Consider the following 15,356-nt stretch of genomic DNA (forward strand, 5'->3'; position numbering starts at 1 on the left):
TTTTATTTGATAAATGGATTCATTAATGGGCTGATAGTGTGTTAATATAAATAGGCCTAAGTTTTACAAGTTTTAAGTTAGATTTAGTTAATTACATATGATGTTTTGTGTTATGTAAATGTGATTCACACATAGACTATAAGTGCTTAACCCATGTTGAGACTTTGGTGGCTTGACACCCATCATGTCTGAATGCACATCATTTCCATGATGTTTTACAAATTATTCAATGATCCCCTTGTCCATGGGCTTCTCACTTGATTCCTCTCCAAAGAGGGGAACCCCACAGTAACCCTAGCCCATGAAAGCCCACACAAATATGATTTTATGAAATGGAGCCACTCTAGTGTAACCTAAAGCTGAACTAGGGGTTGTCAATGATGGAATTAACACAGGATGATGGGATTAATATAAGCGCATAATGATGGGATTAACATAAGACGACATCAATAAAATCCTTCTATCATTGACATGAAAACAGGTTGAACCAGTAAGCAGATATGCACCACAAAATTGGGTTATCTGTTTGACTATGCTAGTTAGTTGGATTGTTTCATATGATGATAGGGCTCTCATAGACTAGTGGAAATGGCTAATACTAAAATGGAAAACCTTTTCATAGTACCTGGGGATCCCAATATAATGGGTTTACACTTAACAATTAGAAAGGTTTAACTTAAAATGACTATGAATCTTGTCCAATAAAGACCAAAGGGGAATGTATGGATAATATCTCTGTCCTTAAGAAGAGGAAAACCTCAAATATGAATAAATGGAGATGGAATGAAGATAAAATTCCATTCTATGGTTACAATGTTCTGGTCCATTAGATAGACTTGGAGAGTTTATCCTGACAAGGTTAACACTAGTGTGCTACCGAATTGGAGTAACTTGTCTCAATTGCTAAGGTTAGACCCAACACAATCATTGGGTGTTTGGACAAATGCTAAATCTGAACCAATTTCCAATTATGGCTTGGACCTTGGAAATTGATGAGCCAAACTAGAAAATTGCACTTAATTAACCCCAACTTGATTATGATACTATGCTAGGTTTTGGACTAAACTGCTTTTGATATACCAACCAATGAGATCCATCAAGGGTCAAATATTTGGTCATGTAGGGTCGTTTAGGAAATTACCTGAGTGTGTGATGATAGAGATAGGATCAATCCCTTTGTTATATAAAATGAATATTTGGATTTACACTCTCTCTTATGGAAATCTAAATTATCGGTAGTGGGGTTCAATTGTAATTGAAATCTAATTTGCAAAACGTATTTATATGTTATATTACTATTTTATGAAAAATGTTTGCAAAAGGTTCTAATCCCAGGATTCATCTGAGCTAAGAGTGTGGCACTGCATTTTATAGTCATGGGAGATGTCGTTCCCTATGAGCAGTGTTTGCATGATCATGGGCTGAGAGGTTAAGTATAGAAGACCATTATAGGGATAATTTCTTAATGGGTTTCATCTTGATTATGTCTATCATCCTTGGGTCTTCATAAGGTGGTTGAATCTAAAGATCATTTATGTTTAAATGTCAGGCCCAAACTGAGCCCAAGTTGATTGGGTTATGGGTTCATTACCACTTAGCCTAATCTCTTCCAAAGGTGGGGCAGAACCCTTGTGATGTGAGACCTTTATGGGTCCTACACCATACAATGATTAGGCCAATGTGGTCATGCAATGCCTATGTTAGTAAGCCATTAAGGAAAATGGGCCAAAGGCCCATTACCAATGTCATTAGTTAAGTGATCACATGAGAACTCAAGTTGTCATGTGATTTGAATCGAAAATGGGTATGGAGCATCCATTCTCTTAAGAAGATAATGCTTATCTAATTAGAGATAAAGTTTTGATTGAAATCTGATTTAGATTAGCTCCTAGTAGGATTAGGTAGAGATGAAAATTTCACCCATCCCCGTAGGGCCCCGCCCTACCCCCTCTTAATCGAGGCAAGTTTTTTGACAACTAATCGAGATTCAAGGAAAATCCGAAACTCTGGGTTAAGGACGGGGTAGGGACAGTATTTGTCCACCCCATCCGACTTTGCCCCAACTATATTATAAAACATAATATATATATATAAAATTGTTAATGTATCCTTATATATTATAATATATTATATTATACTATATTATATTACATAATATAAAACCCAGCCCCGCCTTGCCCCATTGCCATTCCTAGGATTAGGAGAGTGCTCTATATAAGGGTCTAAGAAGGGAGGAACAATTCACTCTCTATTCTATCCATAATCTAGTTATCTCCTATTCTGCCTTACTTCCTAGAAACCTTAGTTTGAACCAAATGTGGTGGGGCTGAAAATTCTTTAACCTTATATTGCATTTTTGGAGAAAACCTAATACACACTTAGGCCTACATTGCTACAACATATCCAAGACATTTTGGAGATTGGTTTTTTAGAAGGGGGCATTTCTAAATCAACTTCGCATTGCAACTGCGCCATTTTTTATTGGAGGCCAGATCGGGTCTGATATTGGGTGTGAACCAAAACTTTGTGAGCTTCTTTTCTAGACTCCAGATCAGGTATGATTAGAGATTAATTTGAGTTTCAAATCTGGTCTAGTTTAGGGCAAATTCGATATTGAATTTTTAGATTTAAATTATCGAGAAATTGGTTCTTGAGTTAGGTTAGAAAAATTTATAAAAATTTAGCTAACCGCTAGATTTAGTTCATCCATGTCTCTATCCCTTTCAACACACGTGATGTGTAAGTTCAACATATTTATATATGGATTAAAGCAAGCTTAATGAAGTTGGAGCATCCAATTTGACTCAACTATCAAATAGTTTGATTTCTAGTAGAATACAGATGGACCCTGTGTTTATAGAAAGCTAGTGGGAGATAAGGTTATTTTCCTAGTTCTTTATGTAGATGACATTCTTCTCAATGGAAATGATGAAAGAATGTTGTCAATAGTGAAAGTATAGCTTTCATAGCAATTTTCCATGAAAGATCTTAGAGAGGGTTCCTATATGTTGGGACTTTAACTCTAAAGTGATAAATCAAATTGACTAATTGGATTGTCACAATATACTTACATTGATAAAATAGTCAAGAGATTCAACATACAAGACTCCAAGAAGGGATTCATTCCTTTCAGACATAAAGTCATTCTCTCCAAATGATTGTCACATAAAACCCTTGAATAGATAGAGGACACGAGAAATGTTCCCTATGTCTCTGTCATAAGGAGCATCATATATGTCATGTTGTGCACTCAACCTAACATTGCACATGTTGTTAGTGTTGCAAGTAGAATAAAAGAATAAAAGAATAAAAGACTATTACATTATCTGCAATAGTAGTTCATTGCAAATTATCAATTATATGGATGATAATTTTAATCAAATCTAGATGATAGAAAATCTATATCTGGATACATCTTTATGTTGAGATTCTATGTTGTTTATTGGAGAAGTAGAAAATAAGGGTGTATAATAAATTTCACAATTGAGGCCAAGTATATTGCCACAAGTGAGGCTATAAAGGAAGTAGTTTGGATGAAGAAATTTGTTCAAAAATTAGGAGTAATACCTTTACCATGTTACCCATTCCACTATTGTATTACAAAATTGGATCCATTACTCAAGCTAACAAGTTGAGAGCCCACTTGAAGTTTAAGCACTTCGAAAGAAAATGCCATATCTTATTGGAGATTGTTGTGAGAGAAGACATCTAGATTTAGAAGTTAGAATCAACAGATAATGTAATAGATCCATTGACGAAACCACTAACACAAAAAGTGTTTGAAGGGCATGTGGATAGTATGGACTAAGGCTTGTTATCTAATTATACCCAAGTTCATGTGAGAGCTATTACACAGTGTATGCCCTTAGCTTCAATTAAATTGATGTACATTGAGTTTTATGTATTAATAATATTAATATATTATTATTTTATGTTTAGAATAGTATGTTTTTATGAATTACTCATTAAACTAGACACTTATAAGACTTATATTAGCTTAGAAAGTTCTCAACCATTAAATAAAGTTGGAGAGTTTATCCTGACAAGGTTGATATTGATGTGCTATCGACTTGGTTCAACAACTTATCTTGGCTGTTGGGGTTAAACCTTAAGTACAATCAATGGGTATTTGTAAGAATCATTGGATATAAAACAATTTCTAGTAATGCCTTAAACCTTAGAGACAGATGGGCAAAATTAGAAAGTTGCACTTACAGGTGGCAATGTTGACCCCAACCCATTTAGCCCACCCAACCCACCCGCTTAAATATCCACCCATACCCACTCATCATAATAGTGGGTCAAGATGGGTCAAATGACCCATTAGGGTCAGGGGAAGAGGATCAAGGTGGTGTTGGGTCAAGGGTACCCAGTAGGGTGAGAGAAAAAGGGCCAGGATTGGTTGGGTCGAGGGTCAAGGGTTTGGATCGAGGTTTCATCAGAGGGTCTGGGTTTGTAGTTTGTTTAGGGTTCAAAAAAGTCCAAAACCTCGAAGGTTTCTCTGTTCTTAGTTCATCTGCTACAAAATCTATACTGTTATCCAACATTTCTCAATCACAGTGAGAAACTCCGCCGTTCTCAGTTATCTGCTGCGATTCTTTACTTTTTTTCCGCCATTTTCAATCACAGTGAGAAACTCTGCCATTCATGGTTCATCTGCTACAAGCTCTGCCATTTTCAATCACTGGTTGTTTTGTCATCGTTAGTTTGCTGGCCACTATAAATGGATGGCATGTTTGTATTGGACCTGCATCGGATTCTGTTACTCCAAAGATTGTTGAGGGATGCTTTTGTGTAACATTTCCTTTTTGGACATTTGTTGGTTTTTTACTCCTGTATCCATGTCCATGCAACACCAAGACCGAGTTATCTGAATACCAACAAAGACTAGCTTGGAAATGGTTGTCTGATGCAGCTTATGATCCATATAAGTCTGCAATAAATGGAAACTCAATTTCTGAAATCTCAGTCTCTGAAAAGACAAAAATGTATGCAAGAAAAGGTTACTAAAGCATGGAAATCAGTAGCTCAAAGTTTCAAGGAAGGTCAAGCAGTCGAAAGCTTAATTATTAAAGGCTCTCGGAATTTAAAGGTTCGTTGGAAGGGTTTTTGGATGGATATGAGCTTTTTGTTGAAATGGGTTTTAAGTACTCTAATGGTCTGGAAGATTCTTTAGCTAGAACATGGCTTACAAGTGACAATCTCGTATATGGTACACCATGGCTAGGAGGAGATTTGTCAAGATCTTTTGTTGTAAATCTGGTGTGAGCAGCAAACTAGGGCTTTATGGGCATCCTCTCGTATATGTTTATTTTAAATTTGATCCATTTGTAATGGGATCTAATAGGGATTGATCTCAAGCAATCAGTTATGTTCTGATCTAATAATATTTAAGTATATATGCTTATATCTACACAAAATTAACATGTATCTGTTAGTTAAGTTTGTTTGAGTGTTATATGTTTACTAAAGAGTCGTAAGTTCAGATGTTATAGAACCTATTTTTTAGTTACCTTATTCATGGTATAGAATATTGAAGTTAGTTTTAATTCATTTATTAAGTAATCTTGTTCACATTATAGAATATTGGGAGGTGGTGGAGTTCATGTGATTGATAGAGTTTCTGCAGCAGTTTAATTTGAATCCAGATGAGCAGGATATTATACTCTAGTCTGGAAGCCTCAAGAGGTGGTGGAGTTTCTGCATTTTCTACAATTTTCTGCATTTTCTAGTATTTTTCTGCATTTTCTGCTATTTTCTTCATTTTTCTACGATCTTCTGCATTTTTTTCTAATTTTCTAGTATTTTTCTTCATTTTTATGCTCCTTCTTGCAATTTTCTGTTTTGTTTCTGCTTTTTTTCTGCAATTTTTTGGTCTTTTTCTTGCAATTTTCTGCATTTTTTTGTGATTTTTTTGTAATTTTATGATTAATTTTTACATTTTTCTAGTGTTTTCATGCATTTTCTAAAATTTTTTGGTATTTTTTTGCAATTTTCTCAAAAGTTGTTATTTAGGGTATATAGGTCAACTCGACCCATTTATGTATTTATATGCAATGGTAGGTGGGTTAGTATGGGTGAGGGTGAGCAAGGGTCATATGAATGGGTCAAATGGGTTAGTATGGGTGGGTCAGGGTGGATCATGGTGGGTTGGTGGGTCAAGATCGGTGGGTTGGTATTCAACCCTTACCCAACCCAACCCAACCCACCCATTTGCCACCCCTAGTTGCACTTAACGAACCAGCTTAAGATCCTCTTAAGATCAAATACTTTGGTATGTTGGAACAATTTAGGATATTACCTGAATGGGTGATCATTGTAATATAATCAACCCCTTTATTAGATAAAATGAGTACAAATACATACAAAATAACACAAAATACAAGGTTTTGCACTCTACATATTTGTATTTGTATTCTTTCCAAACTAAGCCTTTGGGGAAACTACAAATACAAATATGTAAAATACAAATACAAGGTTTAGAAATATTGTATATAAGGTTTTCCATAGTACAAATTTGCATTTGCACTCTTCTCAAATAGAGCCTAGGATGTAGATTACAAGGAGGTAACAAGTTTAGGTGGCATTTGATAATGCTTTTCAAAGGTCTGGTGTCTAAAAAACTTGCTTTTCAGACACTAGACTCATTTGGTGTTGCATTTGAAATTTGTTTTTAGATTTGAAATTACAATTTTGCATCCCGGCTCTCAACACACTCAAATGTGTTTCAAAACTAGCACAAAGTCAGAAATGCCCTTCCAAAAATTTTGAAATGACACGATTTACCCCTATTTAACTCCAAAACCTAAAAACCTAATGCATTTGTGTTTTCTGTCTCAAATGAAGGAGAAAGAAGATCACCGTCTGCACATGTGAAGATTGCTCCAGGTTTCATGGCTACCTACGTGTTTGAATATGGACTCACAAAGCATAACCAACATCCAACTGCCTACACTGGGCTTTGGTTTCCCTCGCTGCGGATGTCACAATGTCGTCATGTTCAGCACCAGTGGCTATTCGTCATCTCCAGCAACTGCAATCCCTCCCGACAAATTGTACCTGCATAAATTTCGCAAAAGAACCCACAATGGGCCTCTATCTCCTTCGGAGTTTTCATGTGCCTCGGCTACTCCGGCAAGAGCCGAAACCTTGAGGTTCACATCAACTTTGTCCGTTTCGTCACCATGGACTCATGGAATCACCACCCGCGGCATCCTCAAAGAAATTGATAGAAGTTGGTCTTAACCACCCTTAATAGTAATTTTTTACTTATTATTTTGAATTGAATAAATTATTATTATTTATTTTTTATGATTTTTTTTGTATTAATTAATTATTATTTTATTTTGTATTATTTTAATATTATTTAACTATTTTAATATTAGTGATTAGTTATTTATTATTAATTATTAATGATTGACATTATTAATTATTTTTTGAACTATTAAAATTTTTATTTATATTAATTATTAAATTTTTATTAATAATACAAATTAATAAATTATTTGAATTTGATAATACAAAGTATATAAATTATTTTATATAAAATAATACAAATTGAACTCAAAATTACCAAATTGTCTATTATAGGGGTAAAATAGTAAAATCAAGGAATTTCAAATGTTAAAGGTTTGATCCAATACAAACAACCTTATCTATTCAGAGCCTTTAAAATGTAGAAAAGCATCTATACCTCTTTTCAAATTTTAGACACTTTTAATATATTTTTAACTTTTCAAACTTCATATTTTAGATTTATCAAACGCCACCTTAGTAATTCACCAACCAAAAGAGGTTGGGGATTCAATTCTAGAAAGAAAGATTTAACATAATAAAATAAATTAAGGTAAGAAATTTGATGCCCTATGCTTAGGATTACAAGACTTTATGTAGAGAAATATACTAGTTGCAATGCCATAACCAAAATGGTTGTTAGAAGCCCATTAGTGAGCTTAAATGTAAGATCCACTTATCTTATCCTTTAAAAATGATTCAATATTTCTTCGACCATGATTTTAAACCAATTTGAATGTTAAAACTTATTCCCACTATAATGCTAAAATTATTTATTATATTATGGAAAATGAAATTTGGTATATTTATCTTGAGAAACTAACTTGGTCTTATCATGTATAATTATATTTACAAGAAAAATTACCTTTAGCTATGGATAAAACCATGTATAAAATTCAAAATAGCTACCATTTAGCTACAAACAATAAACCATAGCTTATGTTCCATGGCAAAATATAGTTTTATCATAAAACTATAGCTATACCGTGTTCGTAGCTAAAAGACTCAATTACTAATCAGCATATAGGTACGATTTTGTAAAAAACCATAGGTAAAGGCAACATACAATTACATTTTTTATGCTGTCCACAGATAAAGACTAAAATTGTTGATTGACTACACACATTTTTGTAGAAAAACGTTAGCTCTACAGGGAAAATCTAGCCACAATTTGTATAATATGTTTGATGGAGCGCAATCTGGTCATTCTTAGCTGGCAGGGGCTACTCTTCTATTTGGCGACGGACAAGGTACCTGCAGAGAAGAAGGTGAAGGAGCGCGATCTGGTCACTCCTACCTGGCGGGAACACTCCGATGCTTAAGTTAGAACTCGGTGGAGAATTGAGCGAGTTGCAATGAAAATAAGGGCTAAGAGTGAGGATGCGCAATTACCCTTTTTCCTTGGGGGTTGGAGCCCTTATATATTAATGCCCTGTCAAATCGGGTGTAACCGCCTCTGATTCTCTGCTGCAGCCGTTATTTACCAAGGCTGAGCAGGTGGGCGCAGGTAACCGTCACAGGGTACGGCCCTATCAATCGAGAGACATTTTTCGGAGCTGGCAGGCACGACACCGCCTGATGAGAGACATGGGCGCAATCCTCTGGATTGGTAGGTGCTGTGCCATTAGACAATGGACGTGGGAGCAGTCTGACGGGCACGGTCTTGTCAGATAAGTAGCTTCCCAAAACCTTCAGATTGTTCAATAGCGAGCTGCCTTGTAGCGAGCTGCCTTGTAGCGAGCTGCCTTGTAGTGAACTGCCTGGTAGCGAGTTGTTAGGCTGGGTTTTAGCGAGCTCATCACGCCGAGTTGTAGCCAAGCTGTCATGCGAAGCTGTCACTTATGTTGAATCATGTCCACGTGTCGCCTAGTCAGGAAGTTGGGTCAAATCACCCTCCATCAATTGTGCCCTACTCCTCGGGCTAAGGGTCTTGCTCTAGTGCGGGGGAGTGCATGAAGTGACGGGTGGATTTGACCCATAATTCAAACTACTTTGACCGACCGCATGAGGTATATGCGCGGATGTCACGCGGCTTATAGATTCTGCAGGCGCCGAAAAACGCGCTAAACTGCCTTCGGTCTCGGAGGACATGCAGCCGGTTTTATTATGAGCCTTTAGATTCGCCTTAATCGAGACTATTGGTTTTCAAGCATAGTGGCTATAAATAGGAGGGCCCCAGGCCTCATTTGTTTTTATGCCAACTTGCCTTGATTTCGATTTTAAGGTCGCGCTTTCGCCTTGATTGCTCGAGCTCTCCCCGTTCGTGTCGCTTTTTTTAGTTCCCTTTCCGGTGAGTCCTCTGTCTTGTCAAACAATGTCTAGGTATCCGTACGATGGTGTCTTTTCCTGGGATGGTAATTAGGACGAGGTCCCCTTGAGCTCGGGGGGAGCTTGGGGGTTCCCCGAGGGGCAGGCTCCGGAAGCCTCTAGTAACTTGGCTTCCACTTCCCAGAGTCGGGAGCCAGATAGCTTCGACCCTTCCTCCATGTCAATGAAGAGACTTTGGGCCCTGGTCTTCCAATAGGATCTCCCCAAGGAGCTCACTTATAGCCTTCCAACCGGTAACTATCCCTGGGAGCACGATCATGATGAGATTGTGATCTTTGAGGATCAGCTCATGGCTGGTCTTCGACTCCCTCTGCATCCTTTAATAGTGGAGGTCCTCACCCACTTCAACGTCACCATAGACCAATTGCACCCGAACTCTGTTCGGGACTTGGTGGAGACTATTTCTTTGTTTTTTGAGTACTGTCTTCCTCTATCCCTTGACACTTTTGCTTCCATTTTATTGATCAAGAATGCCTCCCCCGGAGCCCCTCTAGATAAGCGCACTTATTATTTTTCCCCCCGTCCTGGATTCAAGCTTCTCCACGAGTTGCCTAACAGGATTCTGACCTGGAAGTGGGGTTATTTTATAGTTCACAACCCCGAGGGGTGGCCCTTTCCGACCCACTGGAGGACCGCCATTTAGGATGCGGGCGTTAGCTTGGATCTGAAGGTTCGGGAAATACTGCAGTCCTGGGCGGAGGTCGGGTTCCTCTGTTCGGATTACTTGGCTGAGGTCAAGTTCGTGCAGGCTGACCTGAGCCCCAATAGGTCACCTTTAGGTCTTTTTTTTTGTTTATGTTTTTGAGCTGGGCTAATGCCTTTTATTTCTTGCAGCCAAAATGTCAGGTGTGGATGCGCGTCGTCTCTTGTCAAGATCCCAGAAGCGCAGGGCAAAGAGGTATTGCCTGGACTCAGCGTCTACTTCTAGGGCCGTCGAGTTCGAGGCCGCGGACCCGTCCTTTGTTTCGCCACCGGAGGTCCCACCCACATCATACGAGGGAGTAGCCACAGAAGGCGGTGAAGAAGAAGAGGTCCCACCTCTAGGGCAGTACCCTTTGACCGTGCCATCCGACCCCTCCACCTTTCCAGCGTTCCCTACCAAGGGGCGGGAGGAGAGCATCACTAACTTCCTGCTAGCCTCGCGGAAGAGCCGGGAGTCGATCTTCCATGAGGAGATCGCACAGTGGTCCGGGATTCACCCTAGGCGGCTCTTGGGGCTGGCCTCGTCCCATTGTATGGTGGTAAGTGCCTGCTTTTTCCCCTTCTCTTTTTGTTTTTTTTTTTACTTACCCCGATTTTCTATTGGCAGGTAGACCTGTTCATGGGCTGGGTCGGGCCAGGCTCGGGCTGGGCTTTCACTTGTCATTAAGGGAAATATGCTAGGCCCGAGACCGAGCCCGGCCCAACCAACGTGCCTATAACTTGGGTCTGAGCCCGAGCCCGAAGCCCGACCTAATAAAAAAAACAATTTTCCCTATTCAAATTAGAATTAAAAATTCAGATAGTTTTTTTTTCCTATTTAAATGAATAATGGGCCTACAAGATGGTTTTTTTCCCCTTTCTTTTATATTTTAAAACATAGTTTTACATTCTAAAATAAAAAATTTATTCAAATGGACATAATCACATTACTCACTTTAAGTCTAATATTAGGTTGGGCCAGGTCGGGCTCGGGCTGGGCTATTTTGACAAAACCCGAGCCCAGCTCGAATTTATTGCGGGCTGGGTTTTTTGGCCCAAATTTAAGCCCGCGGGCCTATAACCACGTTCAAGCCCGTCCAGGGGCCGGCCCATCGAGCCACCCGACCCATGAATAGGTCTATTGGCAGGTGAACTCCGCCCTCCACGCCATGGCCTGTCAGACGACCATTCACTCCCACGACGCCCACCACCAGAGGACGGAGGTGCAGAAGTTCCAATGCGAGCTCGACCGGGTCCGGCATGAGGTCCTCTAGGCTCAGAAGGGGAGCGAGACCTAGGGGAGGCGGTGGACCCTTGATGCTGGGGTTGTTCTTTTTTTTTTCTTCTGGACTTTGGAGTGTATGTTCCCGGGTGGCTGAGGCTGGTTTTCTCTTCTTTTTTCTTTCTTTCTTGAAGTACTCTCCCAGGCCGTTAGGCCTGGTTTTTTTTTTTCTATAAGAACCTTGGTATGAAATGTTTGTTTTTTCTTGGAATGGTTCCTTTTTTGATCCAAGTCATGTAGATAGGTTACCCCAGTTGCCGAGCTGCCGAGCTGGTAACAAGCAAGAGTAACTGAAGAATCGTTTCAAATTATGCGAGCTACTTTGAGCGCCGAGGTCTTTTGTTAGCTCAGCGTTTTATGCCTTAGGATGGGGGAGTGACTTATAGTTCATTCTCTCGGAGTTCGCCCATGTTGAAGACGTGACCGGGTGCCAAGGTTCTTAGCTCGATTTTTTGGCCCTTAAGCTAGGGGAGTGACTTATAGTCCACTCTCCTAGAGTTTGCCCATACCGAAGAGGCGACTGGGTCTTAAAATGCCGAAGCCTTTCGTTAGCTCGGTGTTTTGGCCCTTAGGCTTGGAGAGCGACTTGTGGTCCACTCAGTTCGGTAATTATAGGTAATATTGTCTTAAGTTGGCAATGTTCCATGCTCGAGGTACTTGCTTCCCTTCTAGGGTTTTGAGCTCATACGTTCCTTCCCCAAGCACCCGCTTTACTCAGTAGGGTCCTTCCCAATTTGGCCTGAGCTTACCAACACCGGGCTCAGGTACCATAACTTTAAGAAGAACCAGGTCTCTGACGCGGAGGTTCCTCTTCTTGACCCTAGCGTTATAGTACCAAGCTACTCTCTGCTAGTAGGCCGCGGTCCTAATGTATGCAAGGTCCCGTACCTCGTCAAGTAGGTCGAGGTTGGTGCGTAGCTCATCTTTATTTGCTTCGTCATCGTACACTTCCAGACGTAGCGTGGGAACCTTGACCTCAGCTGGGATGACTGCTTCGGTGCCATACGTGAGGTTGAAGGGGGTCTCGCATGTTGCGGTCTTCACCGTGGTCCGATAAGCCCATAGTACGTTGGGTAGCTCATCCACCCACAGTTCCTTAGCTCAGGCTAGACGTGCCTTTAGTCCGCGGAGAATGGCTCTATTTGTGACCTCCGCTTGGCTGTTCGCTTGAGGGTGCACCACTGAGGTAAAATTTTGTTGTATTCCCATGTCTTTGCACCAGTTCTAGAATTTGATGTCCTCGAACTACTTACCGTTGTCAGAGATGAGTACTCGGGGTAGTCCGAAATGGAAAACTATATTCTTCTAGAAGAAGTTCTGCACATTCCGCGCTGTGATCGTTGCGAGGGGTTCGGCCTCCACCCACTTAGTGAAATAATCGACTGCTACCACTAAGAACCTCCTTTGTCAAACGATTTGACGACAGAGTCAAAACGGATGTTCCAACTCCTAGAAGCCTGCTTAAGTCCATATATGGTTCTATTAAGTTTACATACCATGTATTCCTAACCAGCAGCAATGAAGCCTTGCGGCTGCTGCATGTAGATATCTTCACTAAGATCTCCATTCAGGAACGCGGTTTTGACATCCATCTGCCAAATCTCATAGTCATGGTATACTGCTACAGCTAGCAGAATCCTAATGGATTTAAGCATGGCCACGGGCAAAAAGGTTTCCTCATAGTCGATGCCTTCTTTCTGAGTATACCCTTTCGCCACCAGACGAGCTTTGTAGGTCTCAATTCTACCATCGGGGCCCTTCTTCCTCTTATAGATTCACTTGCAACCAATTGCTTTTACCTCAGAGGGCGGATCTACTAGCGTCTAGACTTCATTGGCCTCCATCGAGTCCATCTCAGCTCTCATGGCCTCCACCCACTTTTGGAAATCTATGTCCAACATAGCTTCCGCATAAGTCACGGGATCCTCCTCACTAGTCAAGGCTTCCACAGGTAACTATCCTGGTCATAACCATATCGGACCAGTGGCCTGGATACCCGATTGGATCTTTTAGGTTGGTTACTACCTGGAACTTGTGGGACATCTCTCACTGCTCCTGAGCTTTCCTCATCAAGAACTATTTCCCGACGATGGGTATCCAGGATGTAATCAGTCTCTAAGAATTGGGCGTTTTGACTGTAGAACACTTTCTGCTCACTTGGGTCATAGAATAGGCAACGACTGGTCTTGGATTCCAACTTGTCCGCACTCGTTCTTTTAACGTGTGCAGGACAACCCCAAATCTTCAAGTGTCTAACACTTGGCTTCCTTCCGGTCCAGAGTTCATATGGAGTTTTCGGAACCGATTTGGTTGGAACCCAATTCAGCACGTAGATAGCAGTCTCTAATGCATATCCCCAAAAGGATGTGGGTAATTCCGAGCGTACGAGAAGTGACTGGACCATGTCCAACAAGGTCTTATTCCTCCTCTCTGAAACACCATTAAGTTGAGGTGTAGCAGGAGGTGCTAATTGTGACACTATCCCGTGACCTTCAGGTAGTCCTTGAATTCGTCAGAGAGATACTTGCCACCTCGATCCGATCGAAGGGCCTTAATTTCTCTCCCTAACTGTTTCTCGACTTCCTGTCTGAACTCTTTGAACCTTTCAAAGGATTCAAACTTATGTCTCATTAGGTACACGTAACCATACCGAAAATAATCATCGATAAATGTAATGAAATACACATGTTGGTTACAAGTCCTAACACTCAAGGGGGCACATACATCAGTATGTATTAGGTCAAGTGTGCCTGTACATCTTCCAGGCTTACCGTTAAATGGCCGCTTAGTCATCTTACCTTGGAGGCAAGACTCACAAGTGGGAAGATTTTCTACGGTTAGAAAATCCAAAGGACCATCATTTACCAGCCTTGTAATTCGGTCAACACCGATATGGCCAAGCCGGTAATGCCACAGGCACGTGGGACTTACTGTATCACGAGTTCTTTTCTTGGGATTTTTGACCGACGTAGTTTTAGTTAAGTTAGTTACCAGAGAAGGATTTAGAACATAGAGACCGTTCTCTAGTTCCCCGCATGCGATGAATTTATTATTCCATTTAACAGTAATCATATTACTAAAATAAATAGTATATCCATTAGCACATAGTTTAGAAATAGAAATTAAATTTCTTCTCAAGTTCTGTACATAAAGACAATCTTTAAGTACAAGTACTCCTTCTCTAAAGACTAATTCTACGGTTCCTATTGCCGCAGCCGCAACACTTGCAGTCGTTCCCAAGAACAGTGTCACTTCTCCTTCACTCAGTCTTCTGCTAACTTTGAACCCCTACAGTGAGTTACATGCATGAGTTGAAGCCCCGAAGTCAACACACCAGGACACAAAAGTCACTAACATATTAGTTTTTATGACACATGTTTCGAAGTTACCTTTCTTAGATTCCAGGTAGGTAGGATAGTTCCTCTTCCAGTGGTCAGTCTGCTTGCAGAAGTGGCAGGCATCAGATGCCTTGTTCTTCTTCTGCTTCTTGGGCTTGGCAGCTTTCTTCTGGGGCTTCTTTGCCTTTCTCTTCTTCTTGCCCGATTTGTTAGTTTCAACAAGCATAACTACAGGCTCATCCTTCTTAAGTAAGTCCTCGGCCCTCTACAACATATTGCAGAGTTCCTGGACACTGACATTCAGCTTGTTCATATTATAGTTCATTATGAATGCATTGAAGGAAGAGGGCAATGAATACAGGATGGCATCTACTTGTGTGCCAAGATCTAGCCCGGATCCAAGGGCTTCAAGTTTGTTAATGTAGCCCATCATC

Source organism: Nelumbo nucifera, chromosome 2 (genome assembly GCF_055504915.1).
Source record: "Nelumbo nucifera cultivar China Antique chromosome 2, China Antique-T2T, whole genome shotgun sequence".
NCBI lineage: Eukaryota > Viridiplantae > Streptophyta > Magnoliopsida > Proteales > Nelumbonaceae > Nelumbo > Nelumbo nucifera.